This window comes from Suricata suricatta, chromosome 5 (assembly GCF_006229205.1).
Source record: "Suricata suricatta isolate VVHF042 chromosome 5, meerkat_22Aug2017_6uvM2_HiC, whole genome shotgun sequence".
In the NCBI taxonomy this organism is placed as follows: Eukaryota; Metazoa; Chordata; class Mammalia; order Carnivora; family Herpestidae; genus Suricata; species Suricata suricatta.
Window position 1 is genome coordinate 101,862,556 of NC_043704.1, and position 14,858 is coordinate 101,877,413.

Consider the following 14,858-nt stretch of genomic DNA (forward strand, 5'->3'; position numbering starts at 1 on the left):
ACTGAGCCACCCAGGCACACCAACAGTCTTTATACATCTGACTGGAAGAAAGGACTCCAATTTTCCACCATGAAACAGAATGCTATTCTCTAGGTACTTTGCATCATCAATACAGACTAAAACCAAAAAATCAGTAGCACGGTTCTTCCAAGGGATTAAATTATCCCAACACTAATTCTAGAGCTTGAAAAGGCTTTGAAAGCAAACCTCAGGGCTTGGGTTCTCTTTGATTCATTCCTGAATTATTATGCTGAGAACAGTGAAAGTAATAGTATTGAGAAGATTTAATGTCAGTCTTATCAGAGCAGGGCTAATTTTTAATTTTAGTTATTTGGTTAGAAAATATAAAGAAATAGGGTACAGAGAAGGATTTCCAAAATAAAATTACAGTTGCCTTTACTATGATGGCAAAGACTATTTCTGTAGCTTTTTCATGAACAAAGTGATGATGTATTCCATTAACAGTATTCACACTTCTCATCATTTCCAGATGGAAATCAAAATTCAAATTGCTGCTTTTATTATTGTATTTTTGTTCCTAAAAGAGGCAGCATTTAACCCAGATGTCTGATTGTGGGGGAGGGGAGATTGCAAAATAGAGGAGAGAGCGCTCCAGGGCCTACCTCCCAGCCTCCGGCCTCCACAGCCACACAGAGCAGCCAGTAAATTCCCTGGATGGCACCGTCCTGTTCTCTGGGAATGCAGGGACTGAGGAGAGCCGCCTGTCATTTAGCGTGGATTCCCACTCAGCAGTGAGACTGGAGAAAGGGACAAGGAGGAAAGAGAGAGAGGGGTTGGGGGAGGAGAGGGAAGTACTTCATCCTTTTGTTCTTTAAGGTTTTACTTGGAAAGTCTCCCTTTCAGGCAAAGTGCAGTCCTTCTCCTCTGTCCTCATTCCTCAAAGAACTTCCCTGATCTCATATACTTTTTTCCTAACATGAGCAATATCCAAATGTTTTACATCTTGTTCATATTAATATTTGTTTCTTTTGTTAAAATAATTCTCCTTTTCCCACGGCTAAAATAAATCTTCTGAATAATCAGGCAATTGATCCTCCATCCTCCAGTGGGTCTTATGTCTTCCCTCCTCTATCTCCTGGCTTCTAAGTTCCACTCTGCCTCACCCCATCCCAGCCCTACTGTGTCACTATTTTTCAAAGCTCAATAACCTCCTTAAAAAATTAGGGAGTGGACTTGGGTCTCTTCAAAGACTCTTGAAAGTAAAGTCTACAGTCTATGAAATTGACTCTCAACATTTCAGCTTCTTGAAGCTTCCTCTGGTTATTTTTAACATTTTTAAATGTTTATTTATTTTTTGAGATAAAGATAGAGACAGAGTGTAAGCAGGGGAGGGACAGAGAGAGGGGGAGACACAGAATCTAAAGCAGGCTCCAGGCTCCAAGCTGTCAGCATTTTGTGGGGCTCAGACCCACAAACTGAGATCATGAGCCAAAGTCGAACACTTACCGGACTGAGCCACCCAGGCGCCCATCCCCTAGTTATTGATAGGAACCTGACCTTTCTCTGAAAACCTATGGCCATTATAACCCTACCACTAATTATCATTGTTGTAGGAAAAAGGTAAGATAGTCCATAAATAAAAATAAACAAGCAAACACACAAAATCCCAAAGAGCAACGGGTCAGTCCTTTACCTTAGATTCACGTGAAACAGTCTAGTTGACCGAATGGGTGGTGGGTTTATAGGAGAGGCCTTCCTGGGGGATTCAGCTTGCAGCTTGCATTTCAGTAGCCACTCCTCCCACACAGACCCTTCTCATCGCCTCCCAGACCTCTTCAGGTCCTCCTGCCTACTCCTACTTGGACCCCCAGGAAGGTTTACATCATTCTCAGCAACCTCAGTTTTCACCACTGGATGAACACAAAAGACTGGAGACGGAGGGGTAACTCTGACAAGAATCCAAAAAGAGGGAAGCAGTTCATGTCCTGGTCTAGCCAATAGACAAAGTGTCCAAAAAATCAGCTGTCAATGTAACTTCTGGTAGCTTATCTTGTGCACCTTATTGTGCAAAGGCACTACCAACCTCCTAGCCCTGAATTATATTTCCCTGAGCTGAGACAGTAACTGGCTCCACAGGAGAGGGAGAAAGGAGAGTCCACTACCCACATATGCATGTTCCATGCCTCTCCTGTGTCAGTGCCCACAGAGGTATGTGGGTGCTGCTGCTGGAGAGCACAGACCATATGTGTTGTGTATGTGTTTGGTTTTTGTTATTGTTGTTGCTGTTTTTGTTTTCCTCATGTAATTTTGTAAAAGCTCATTAAATGAACTGATGAATAAATTAAGTCCTTTTTATAATTCCAGGTTGAAAGGCATTGAGTAACATTCCAGATATGATTTGTCATTGAGTGATTCACATATAAGAGTTTCTTTTTAGTTGGATCTTTTTTTTTTTTTTTTTTTTTGGAGAGAGTACCCATGTGCACACGAGCAGGAGAGACAGGCAGTTAGAGAAAGAAAGAGTCCCAAACAGGCTCAATCCCAGGCTGGATCCCATGACCCCAGGGGATCATGTCCCAAGCAGAAATCAAGAGTCAGATGCTCAACTGACTGAACCATCCAGGTGCCCCTATAAGGAGAGTTTTAAACTCTGAATGAGGAGGTGAAGGTTTTGAGAAATTACTGACCCTTCCTTATAGTCTCCTACCTGTTGCTCCTCTTCTGCTCCTACAGTTCCTTTCACGGAAATCCCCACATGCGCATTGCTAAAAGATGGAGGATTTTCAAGGGCTAATTGATTAATTTCTCCTCAAGCACCACACCATTGGTTCTTATCTGTGGCTATACATTGGTATCATTTGGGAGCTCTAAAAACCACTAGTTCCTGGCCCCATCCCCAAAATTAAATCGAAATCCCTGGAAGGAGCCCCAAGCTGGTAGTTTAAAAAGCTCCCCAGGTGATTTTCATATTCAGCCCAGACTAAGAACCACTTTACCAGATCTTTATCAAGTACTAATTAAGTCACTAAAATCCATTTAGAGCGGGACTCTCCATTGACTTGCTCCCACTTGCCAGGTTCCAGAACATGTCTATGATATGGTCAAGGCTCCACTGTTTTTCTAGATACAGCCTAAATCACAACAAATACTACTTCCCTACAGTTTTTCTGTAAAGTACTTAACACTCCCCTAACAATGTGAAGTGCTAAATAGTTAAGAACATCACACTCCCCACTGGGTTTGGTTCCACGTAATGATGTCTTCAATCATTTCATCATGCATCATTTAGAAGCAGTAAAAGATCATAATTTGTGCTTAGAGGCTTGAAGCTCTAAGTACACTCAATCTGCCGCTGATGGGCTTGGTGGAGCTTTTTCATTTGCAACCTGAGTACAAGATCATGTCACAAGAATTTGGTTAAGCCAGATAGATAGTGCCATCAGCACTGTGGCAGAGCATGCCAACAGGCTTTGACATTTCCCCAGAACGTTGGAAGGCATCAAGGCATCGTGTGGATGAATGATCGTCCCTTTGCTTCCTTTTGTTTCCAATTACTTGCAGCTACCTGTGTTTCATGTAATATATTCATAGTATAGGATATTGTTAAACAACAAAAACAAACAGAGGCCAGCCTTGAAAATCCTCTGAGCAGACAAAACCAGTTTAGTCACATAAGCAAAGCTTAATCTATCTTATTTTTTGCAAGACTAACTTGACTAGGTCATCTCTTGCTTATACCTGTGGAAATCATAAACAAAAAAGTTTCCCGAAGTTGACATGAGGTAACCCCCTAACCAATTCCCTATCATTTAATAAAACTGTAATATTATAAACCAATAACTGTAAAGAATAGTCAATGCCTTTCTACTATATAAAGTGCTTGATAATGATACACATCTGAGCCTCATTCCATATTTCGGTTTGAGGGCTCTTGGTTTGAGGACTGTCTTTCAGGTGTGTGCACAGTAAACTTTTACTAATTGCTACTTAGGTGATCCCTGGTTTTCCACTGTTATTTATGAGCTCTGGACAACACACATACACGCATTTTTAAACCATCTAAAGCTATAGCAGTGTGGGGGTAACAGAGTGATTTTACTTAGAAACTAAGTTAACCAGGTGAAAATGTCTAATTGAAAATGAATACCAGTTGTGGATGATGAGAAAATAAATACCAACTAGAGACCAAAAAAATCCAAGTTCTAGTTCTTGCTCAGGAAGCTCTGTGTCCCCTTAGGCAGGTCATTTCACTGCTCTAGGCTCCAGGTTGCTCTGCTCACCTGGGGATGACATATATGTTTTTGTCTTTTTGGTTCTTTAGTCACTGGCAGGGCCTTTCTGAAGGGTTTGTTGAGAAGCATTCTGCAGCTGTATCAGCTCACCGGAAAGAAATCCATTATCAACAAATCGTGTCTATCATGAGGTCAGAAGAAGGAAAGTGAAGCTTAAGTTCCACTGGGCCAAATACCAGAGAATTACTTTCCTAATTCTAGAATGGATGGAAGGGCGCCTGGGTGGCTCAGCCAGTTAAGCATCCAACTTCGGCTCAGGTCAGATCTCACGGTTCGTGAGTTCAAGCCCCACATAGGACTGTGCTGACAGCTCAGAGCCTAGAGCCTGCTTCAGATTCTGTGTCTCCCTCTCTCTCTACCCCTCTCCCACTCTTGCTCTGTCTCTTTCTCTCTCAAAAATAAGTAACCTTTAAGAAGTACAATGGATGGAGACCAGTGAAAATAAAATGAAAACAACTATTTCCACCACCTGACTGCTAATCTTTATAGCCATATAAAAATGTGTACACACATACTGGCATATAGCTGTCTTTACCTGGTCACACTTACCCTTCAGCTCCAGTTCAAATTCTACCTCTTCTACTAGAAGAGGTCAATCGCATGCCATAATAATAAATGGTAACGTGTGTAGCAAGTACTATGTGTCAGGCACTATTATAAGCATTTTGCATATGTAATTCACTTAATCCTCCCAACAATCCATTTATGTAGATACTATTATTATCCCCATTCTACAGATGGGTGAAACTGAGGCATAGGCTGTTTAAGTGACTTGTTCAAGGTTACAGTCAGTGAAAGAGCTGGAATTTGAATTGAGGCAATCTGCACCAGAGAAAATGTGGTCAGCCATTGTATGAGATGGTATCTTCTTCGGAACATCTGTATCAACCATCCCTGTTTGCCATATTACATTCTACTATTTATTGATTCCATGTGATTACCAGAGATCAATCAATATGGTAATAAGCACTTTGAGATTTAGACAGAATTTTAGATGGTGATCATACATCCTGGTTTGTCCAGCCAGCATCTTTGGGTGGAGGCGAGAAAATTCAGAGGCTTTTTACCTGAGATGATACCTGAGTTACATATTAAACAATAAATAGCAATTGGCCACATTAAAATCAACAATTAAAATCAGCTTATTCTCTAATAAAACATTCTCCCATTCCAGCTGGTAATATTGCTTGGACCCCAAAATGCATTATCTTATAAACACAGTGACCACCCCACCCCAAAATTCACAAAGAAAAAAAACCCCAAAGTTACATGCAAAAATAAAGTGCATTCCTATCATAATTGTGGTAACTTGCTTTACATACAAAAGGCTTAAAATGTCACTTCCAGGCGATGTTCTTGGGTTGTTAGAGTAGGAGGGAGGGAAAGATTTAATAAAATTCTTGATTAGGAAAGGAGAAAATATTTCAGGGCACCAGAGAGTGAGGGAAATTGTTCCCATTTATAGTCAAGAGCTTCAGACTCTCCAATACATCAAAGGTAATGAGCCAGTAACTCCATGAAGACATAAGTAAAAGATGCTATATTTTGGTGAGTTTCAGAAAAAAAAGATTGGTTCCACGTATGTAACTCTGAGGCCTAGTTTAGGATGGTTGGGTCAACAGGAAAGCATGCTGATCAGAGAGAATAAAGAGGGACTGCATTGGAATCCTGTTTTTACTTATTTCTGGTTTGGTGATCATGCCTTTTATTTAACAGCCATGTTTTTCAAATTATAATGACTAACTTTCAACCTGACCAATACTATGACTTTATTCCACAGACATGCAAAGATACAAGCCTTGTAAGATACATTTACCCATATGTAGGACCTGAAAGCATCAAGAAGCTCAGGGAAGAAATGTCAAGGAGGACACGAGTTGCTTATCACCTCTTCAAAGCCAGGGTTCACTCTGGGTTAGTTACCAAAATGGCATACTCAAATGGAGTTCAAAAGTCGATCTGATTTAAAGATGGTCATATATCCTCTAAATTCCAAGATGAGAAGCAGGGGGAAAAAGGATGCGACTTATTAGAGTTGTGGGAGCCTGACTCTTCCACAGACAGAAACCAACTCAGAAAAAACAAGAAGCCAGTCAGAAGTGGTATCAGTATATTGGGCCATAGTTAAAAACCAAGATCAAGATCTGGGCAAAAGTAAATAATAATCAGGAACCAGGAGAACAGAAATAGGGTGTTAAGAAACACCAGAGGTTGGAGGGGGAATGCTGTCTGGAAACTCCATGGTCTCCACTCTTGGTAAGGGGTGTCTGGGGTTCTAAATTCCACACTCCTCCTGGGAGGCTGGGGTGGTGGGGACCTGATTCTCCTTCCAAGTTTCAATGCTAAACACCAGCTCCACTCTTTCAGAGCACACTCTCAGCATAATTCTTGACTTTGATAAGTTGCCTCAGATGAGTCAAAAGATTTGGGAGGTCAGCAGAACAAGTTTCCGCTTGAAGTCACCTAATGTCAGTGCCCACAATCAGAGTGGCCCTAAGAGTTACAGCAAACCCAGCATGCTCATTTGCACACTCTCTGCAAGTTAGAGCACTTTTCATAAAGATGTGTCACGGCCTTTCCTTTATGAATTTGTTTAGCAAAATTTTTGTTTGCAGGACAAAGGTGAGCTGGAACACAGCCCTGTTTGAATGATTACAAGTCCCATAACAAGTATGCCGTGTTTCTTTTTCGATTTTTCATGCTGTGTGACATGATTTATTTAATGTCCATTCCCCCCCGTAGACAATAAGTGCCAGGGGGCAGAAACTGTGTCTATTTTTGTCTATTATTATATCCTTGTCACCGGAAATACTACCTGGCGCAAGTAGCCTTCAATAAATGTTTGCTGAAGAGATACTACCCACTCAAGAAGTTGTGAGGACTAAAAGGGAAGATATATATGAAGTCCTCATCACTGTGCCTGGCAACCGAATTAACATTTTGTTTTAATGGAGTGAATGAACGGAGGAGTTTTCACTTCACTCTCTCTTGGTGTCCTTTCTGGTTACCTCCAATTTTTTAGGTTTCTTTTATTACCATACTTTTCATATAAGTGCTTAATGCCTTCACTTTCTCTCTAGTTCCTCTCAAACTTCTGCTATTTGGGCTTCGCTGAAACCATCCCCTCAAAACTGTTTCAAAATCTGAACAACTGGCAAAGTCCTTGAAACTCTCTTCAGTGTCTGTGACACCACTAAATATTCTCATGTAACTTTTCCAGTACCTTCTCCCGGTCACTGACACTCGACTGTCTCCTGTTTTCTCTGTGTTACAGCCGGACTCGGACTTTGACCTTCTGCCTTTTTGCTTTTGTTAAAATTGGACCTAGCCAATCGAGGCTTCTATTTATCACTTCTCGCAGATGACTTTAACATTTTCAGATCTTCCATATTTTGTCTGACCTGTAGTCCCATATTCCCAACACCTTGAGAAACCTGCCCCTTCTTGATGCTCCTAGAGCCTTTCCATCCTGTCTACAATCATAGCATTTATGTCTGTCTCTGCCAGACTCCCTTAGAATAAAATGTGCAGCACCTAGCATAAGGCCTGGCACAAAGCACATGATAGTTTTTTGAATGAATGAACAAATGAATGAGTTTATAAAACTATTACTAAAACATTTTCATTTGAATCTCTCACAATATGTCAAACAACACCAAAATTATGTCCTTTTCCCCTGAATTCTTTTGCCTCCTGAATTTCCTGCTGTCAATACTATCGACATCCACCTACTTGAGCCTAAAATTTTTAAGTCCTCTCTGACTCTTCTCCATTTCCCTCATATTTATCAAATCTTGAATGTCTCCTAGGATTTTCTAGGTCATGTTCATTCTCCATCCCCTCTAGCAACATGCAAACCTAGCAAGGCCTCAGGTCCCATCTGGATCATTATGACACACTATGTTCCCAAATGTGCAAAGATTCTCTATTATCTGCTATAGGCTTGTAATCTAATATTTTTTACCTAGTTTTCAAGAACCTGCATAATCCAGTCCTCCTCCTTCCCCTACTCTTGGCTACTGATCAAACCTCAGGTCAACATCCATTGCTTACTCCAGACAGATTGTGCTTGTCATTGATCCCTTCAGTGGTGACTTGCTGGCTTATTCTCTCCCTATCTGAAATCCTTTCTTTCTCTACTATCTATGGAATTCTGCCCACAATTCAAGACTGAGATCAAATCATTTCTTTTTATTAACAGCTCTATTGAGATATCTTTGACATATAAAATTGTATATACTTAATGTGTACAACTTGATGTTTTGATATTGAAATAATTTCTTCTACAGGAAAGTTACTGTGACCTTTCCAACCTTCTGATCACCTCTCCTCACACAGCACTTAAATTCTCTACTACAGCCTCACTCAGGGCTTCATTTAGGGTTTTCCCCTGATTTCTCTATGTTCACCTTGTTTCTCCAAGGAGACTGTGAACTTATCAAGGACTGCAGCTATGTTCTGAGTTCTCGGCAAGTAGTAAGTAGACATTTGCTGATTGATTAACTTTTGTCAGATTTGGATGCAACTGTGACTCATTTAAAAGAGGAGATATAATCCCTAAAAGCAGACTACCACAGATAACTGTGGAAAGCAAAACTCATTTTATCTCCCTATAAAAGTTTGAAATGAGTTCCCAACAGGAAATATTGTGTGCTCAGAATCTTATAATAATAAAATTCAAATACAACACAATTTCCAAATCACACTTATAAGGAAAAACAGGATATTTTGGCAGAAAAATGGGAAAGGGAGGACAAAATCAAATCAACACAATTCCTCACACATCTTCACACAAACTACAAGATAGAAGTCTTCTCAAAAATCTTTATCCCATCAACCTGCCTGGCACTCTAAAAATGATCCTAAAGATTGAAATTTTTTTCTTCCTTTCTCAAGAGAGACTCTCTGTTCTGAGTAATTTTTCTTTTTTTTCTTTTTGTTTTTAACTTTTTATTTTGAAATAATTTTAGACATACTAGAATGTTGCAAAAACAGTGTAGCGAATTTCCATATACCCTTCACCCAGCGTCTTTTACTGTTAGTATGTTGTATAGCCATTGTACAATGATTAAAACCAGAAAATGAATAATAATACAATACTACTGGCTGAACTATAGATCTTACTTGAATTTATCTAGTTTTCCCCTTACTGTCCTTTGCTGTTCCAGGTTTGATTCAGGATCCCATATTGCATTTGGTTGTCTCCTTAGTTTCCTCCAACCTGTGACTTGCTCAGGCTATCCTTGTCTTTCATGACATTGACTTTTCAAATGAGTACTAGACAGGTATTTTGTAAACTGTTCCTCAATTTGGATTGATCATGTGTTTTCTCATGATGAAACAGAGGTTTTAAACCTTTCTGACAGATTACAGCAAAACTGATGTGTCCTTCTCAGTGCATCATAACAAGAGGCATATGATATTGATATGTCTCAGTGCCAGTGAAATTAACCTTGGCAACTTGGTTACTGTGGCATCTGTCAGGTTTCTCCATTGCAAGTTACCATTTTCCCTTTATAATTGAAAAATAGAATGGGGGACATACTTTGAGATTTTGCTAATAACCTTACTTCAATTTTCACCCACTGATTTTATTCATCAGTGGATCTTGCCTGCAACAGTTATACTGTGTTATTTGCCTATTGGTGGCCTTATATTTCCCTCATTCATTCTATATTTATTAACTAGAATTCTTTAAGGCTCAGTGTTTATTAATATATTACTGAAGTAAGCTCCTTCGCAGGTGTCTGTTATGATAAGCACAGTTCTGGGAGTCTTGTCTAGCAGCAGCTCTGCCCAATGAGATTTATTGACCTGGAAATGTCTGTTTTATACTTCCAAGTAAAAGGAGGTAACCTAAAGGGTATCTTTCAGAAAAATGAAGAAGGAAGATAAAGAGGAGGTCTCGGAGAGGAGAGGAAAAAGAAAGAAAGGAGGGAAGGAGAGAAAAGGAAAAAATTAACCTTTTGAATCTTTTCTTAACTATTGGTTACTCTTAAAAGGTACTATTTTAAGGGGACACTTTTCTTCCAATGGAATAAGCCCATATTGAATCCCAATAAAAGATCCAGAAACAAAACACATTTCTGGCACCAATGCCACCTGGGCGAGGTGTGCAGCAGGGTGATACATTTATGAGGCCACATACCATACAACCACAATTATGGATTTTCTTCTTATCATTTATAGTGAGTGAGTATACCTTGGAACAGGAAACAAGGGCCTCAAGCCACAGTACAAACTAGTGGAGTGGTAACTTGGAAGGCTGACATCAATCTTTCAGGGATCCACAGACATACACAGAAAGAATTTAGTCTAAATGTATCTGAAGAAGGGAGAAATAGCTCCTTGGATTGAGGACTGGGGAGGCAGAAGGCCACACAGACCACAGTATCCCTTTCTTAACACCAACTTTCTTGCAGTTGTAGACACAGAAGTTCTGTAAATTCTTTACTCCAGCAATTCTTTTCTTCTTGCCCCCAAACCTGATTGCCTTTATACCCCATATACTAGAACATTAAAATATAGTGCACAGTGGTTTTCAAACTGTGAAGGTTCACTTACACATAATTGGGGGAGGTAGGTATATCCTCAAATACCTTGGGGCATTTGGGATTATTGGGATTATTTTAATTCTTTATTTTCATATGGTTGATACTCTTGAAAATAAATAACATGGGCATATTCTGAGTTAATCTGGATGACCACTTAATACCCACAAACTGCCACTAATTCCAGAGCCTGCATATTTGCACTATTGTTTATAATCAGCTTAGTATCATCTAATCATTTGAAGAGATAGCATTTGACTTTTATGTGTTAATAGACATAACTGGACACATTTGAGCTGGCACACCTTAATACCCAAATGGCAACATATCTGTTATTGTCATCAATAAATGACATATTTTAGCCAATTATAAAGATAAATCTTGATATTTGCAATGATATTAAAAATGGAAAGAAATTTTCATGAACTAAAACTTTAGTTTCTTTTTTTAATGTTTACCTATTTATTCTGAGAAGAGAGGAAGAGACAGTGAGTACATGTGAGCAGGGGAGGGATAGACTGAGAGAATCCCAAACAGACTCCAAACTGTCAGTGCAGAGCCCAACATGGGGCTTGATCTCACAGAGAACTATGAAATCATGACCTGAGCTGAAATCAAGAATTGGATACTTAACCAACTGAGACACCCAGACACCCCTAAAACTTGAGTTTCTTAATTTACTTAATAAATTGGGATTTTGATATGGCATCATGAAAATGAATGTGAAGTAACATACTCTAATGCAGCAAGTTAATGAGAAAAAAATTCAAACAGACCTAGAATGTAAATGAAGCACAAGTTCAACTGGAGGCCAAACTACCTTATCTTGTGCTATACAAAAGATTAACAACAGCTGGAGAATAAAGTCATACTACACACAATAGTTTAGATGTAATGTTATGATTGTTGGCATCACTGAGGAAGCAAGATGATTTTTTGTGTGTATCTTCTTCTATACCAATCAGCTTGCAAAAGTTTATTATTAGAACATGTTGGGGTGCCTGAGTGGCTCAGTCAGTTAAGTGTCCTACTTCGGCTCAGGTCATGATCTCACAGTTCGTGGGTTCAAGCCCTGCATTGGGCTCTATGCTGACAACTCAGAGCCTGAAGCCTACTTCAGATTCTGTGTCCCTCTCTCACTCTGCCCCTCCCCCACTCACGCTCTGTCTCTATCTCTCAAAAGTAAATAAACATTAAGAAATAAAAAAAAAAGAACATGTAATTGAAGAGATAGATGGAATATATTTTTGTTCAGTGATTCTTTGTAAGATAGGCATGCTCTATTACACTGATTGGTCATAGGATCAAAAGAGAGTGTACTGTTAATTGCTTAAAAGAAAAAATAAAAATAATGATGACAATGACATAAAAAATTGCCCATCATACTGAAAATCTAAAGGATCAAGCCAACAGCTCAACAACTAAAAGATAAAGAGATACCTGGGTGGCTCAGTCAGTTAACATCCAACTCTTGATTTCAGCTCAGGTCATGATCTCACGGTTTGTGAGATTGAGCCCAAGTCAAACTTACCAGAGGGCTCTGCGCTGACAGCACAGAGCTTGCTTGGGATTCTCTCTCTTCTCTCTCTGCTCTTTTCCCACCTCCCACCCCCTATCCCTACTCGTGCACATGAGCACTCACTCTCTCTCTCAAAATAAACCTTAATTAATTAATGACTAATTAATAAATAGAAGAGAAAACATCTTCCTGTTATTAAACCCAACCATCTATAGTTTCATTTAAATTACATTAAACTGCATTTATGCTGATAATTTTTTATTTTGAAATTTTCTTGGTCCTTAATTTATTTGGGTTTTATAGTTGTGTACCACCTAGAAGCACAAAGTGCTTATATAATTTATACCTAATAATAAATCTGTAGTATTTAAGTCACTACATAAAATAACTCAAGCCACTATGGTATGGAGGGATTCAAAGTGTGTGTGGGGGGGAAGCCAGGGTAAAAAAGAAGTTAGCAAAATGGGTGAAGGGAAATAGGAAGTACAACCTTCCAGTTATGGAACAATTATGTCATAGGGATAAAATGTACAGCTTTGGGAATATAGTCAGTGGCATTGTGATGGTATCATATGGTGACAGATGGCAGTTATACTTTTGAGCATCACATAATGTATAGAGGTACCAAACCACTATGTTGTACAACTGAAACTAATGTAGCATTGTGTGTCGATTAATTATATATCAATAAAAATTAGTTAATTTTTTTAAGTTGAAGAAAATTATAAACAAAATGATCTTATTTATGTAAAATATAATAGTTATATTTGTACATGTATATTGGTAAATGCATTAAAAAGTTTGGAAGGAGATATACCACACCATTAACAGACTTCTGAGAACTTCTGAGGAGTTAAAAGTGTTTTTAGGGACAGGAAGGAGTAACTTGAACTCTGACTTTATGATTTCTCTATTGTTTCAATTTATCTTTGAAAATATTAATCTAACAGAGTAGAAAATAAGTAAATGCATAAATAAAAGAGATCAGTAGATTACTCAAGTGACAAAAAAGGCATGAACTTTAGTTCAGAAAGTATGGGACTAAATATTGATACAGGTGTTTCCTTTGAACTATGGTACTTTGTACAAGTCAACTAATCCTCTAACGCCTCAGTTTTCCTAATCTGCAAATTATCAGTAATACTAACTATAGGAATATTGTGACGATTAAATGAATTGAAGCATACAATGTGCTAAGCACAATGCCTGGCATAGCACAGGGCCCAATAGATAAAAGGCATATTTTTACTATTCCAATTATTACTATTAATATTAGTCACAGCTGTTTTATGAGATTATGTTAACTCTGAAAGTAGCAAAAAGAGCTGTCTGGCCATTGCCATGGTTTTCTGTTTCTGCTGGACATCCATTATTTGCCCCTTCAGGTTCATGCCTCTGCAGACTCCACCTGCTCTGTGTCTGGGGAAGGATGACAAAATGAACTACATCAGCAGACCCCTGTGTCTTTCAGCTTCCAAACAGGCTCTGACAGTGGGTGCATGGCAGAGTGGGGAGTGTGGGCTAAGAGGAAAGTACAGTTTGCTCCTCACCAAAGCACCACAGGTTGGGTGTCCACTGTACCAAAGCCCACAGCTTCTGTCCTCAGCCCTCTCTGGGTTCTGGTAAGCTCTACCTCCTAGGCCCAGGGGGGTCAGATCTTCCCAAGTTTGCTACTCTTAGGGTTCTTCACTACCTTTGTTATTTTTCGTGACTCTGTAAAATGGTCCTTTTCTTACCTTCTTTTCAAATTATGCAGTTGGAATTTAGCACTTGTTTCTTCCCACACTCCTGCACATTCACTGTTCCATAGTTTGGCTCCAATGGGATAATCTAGCACAAAACAGACAACTCAACTGCAGAAAACATCCAGTGGAAATTCCTGCAAATCTCAGTAGACCAGGGAACAGAGCAAGATTCTTACACTGCCATTTCAGTAGGATGGAAAAAAAAATCCCTGTTCTGCTGGTCTGAAATTCTACCTCTATAACTACAGGTTGTTCACTAACTGATGGTTATAAAAGATGAAAGTTTTGTAATTACAGGTTATAACTCCAAAGTACCCGTTCATGGCTGTCTGCCAAGGCAGAAGATGCAATCCTTAAAATGTAGTTTTGTCATCCCTGTTTTCAAGTTTTTTCTCTGCATGTGATTTGCTCACTAGTGTTTCTTATACAGGCAATACCCCTTAGGTCAGTGACAATCAGCCTCCTGACAAAAACAGTACCTTTAACTGGACCACTGGTCTTGCCTTTCTTCTCCTTCTCCTTCTCCTCCTCCTCCTCCTCCTCCTCCTCCTCCTCCTCCTCCTCCTCCTCCTCCTCCTCCCCCTCTCCCTCCTTCTCCTTCTCCTTCTTTCTTTAGGTGGGCTTTAAGCCAATCATGGAGCCTAACCCAGGGCTTGAACTCATGACCCTAAGATCAAGGTCTAAGCTGAGATCAAGAGTCAGATGCTTAACCAACTGAACCACCCAGCACCTTCCTGGTCTTGCCTTTATTACAACCTCTTAGTTTGTTTCAAGAATGCTACTTTCCTGT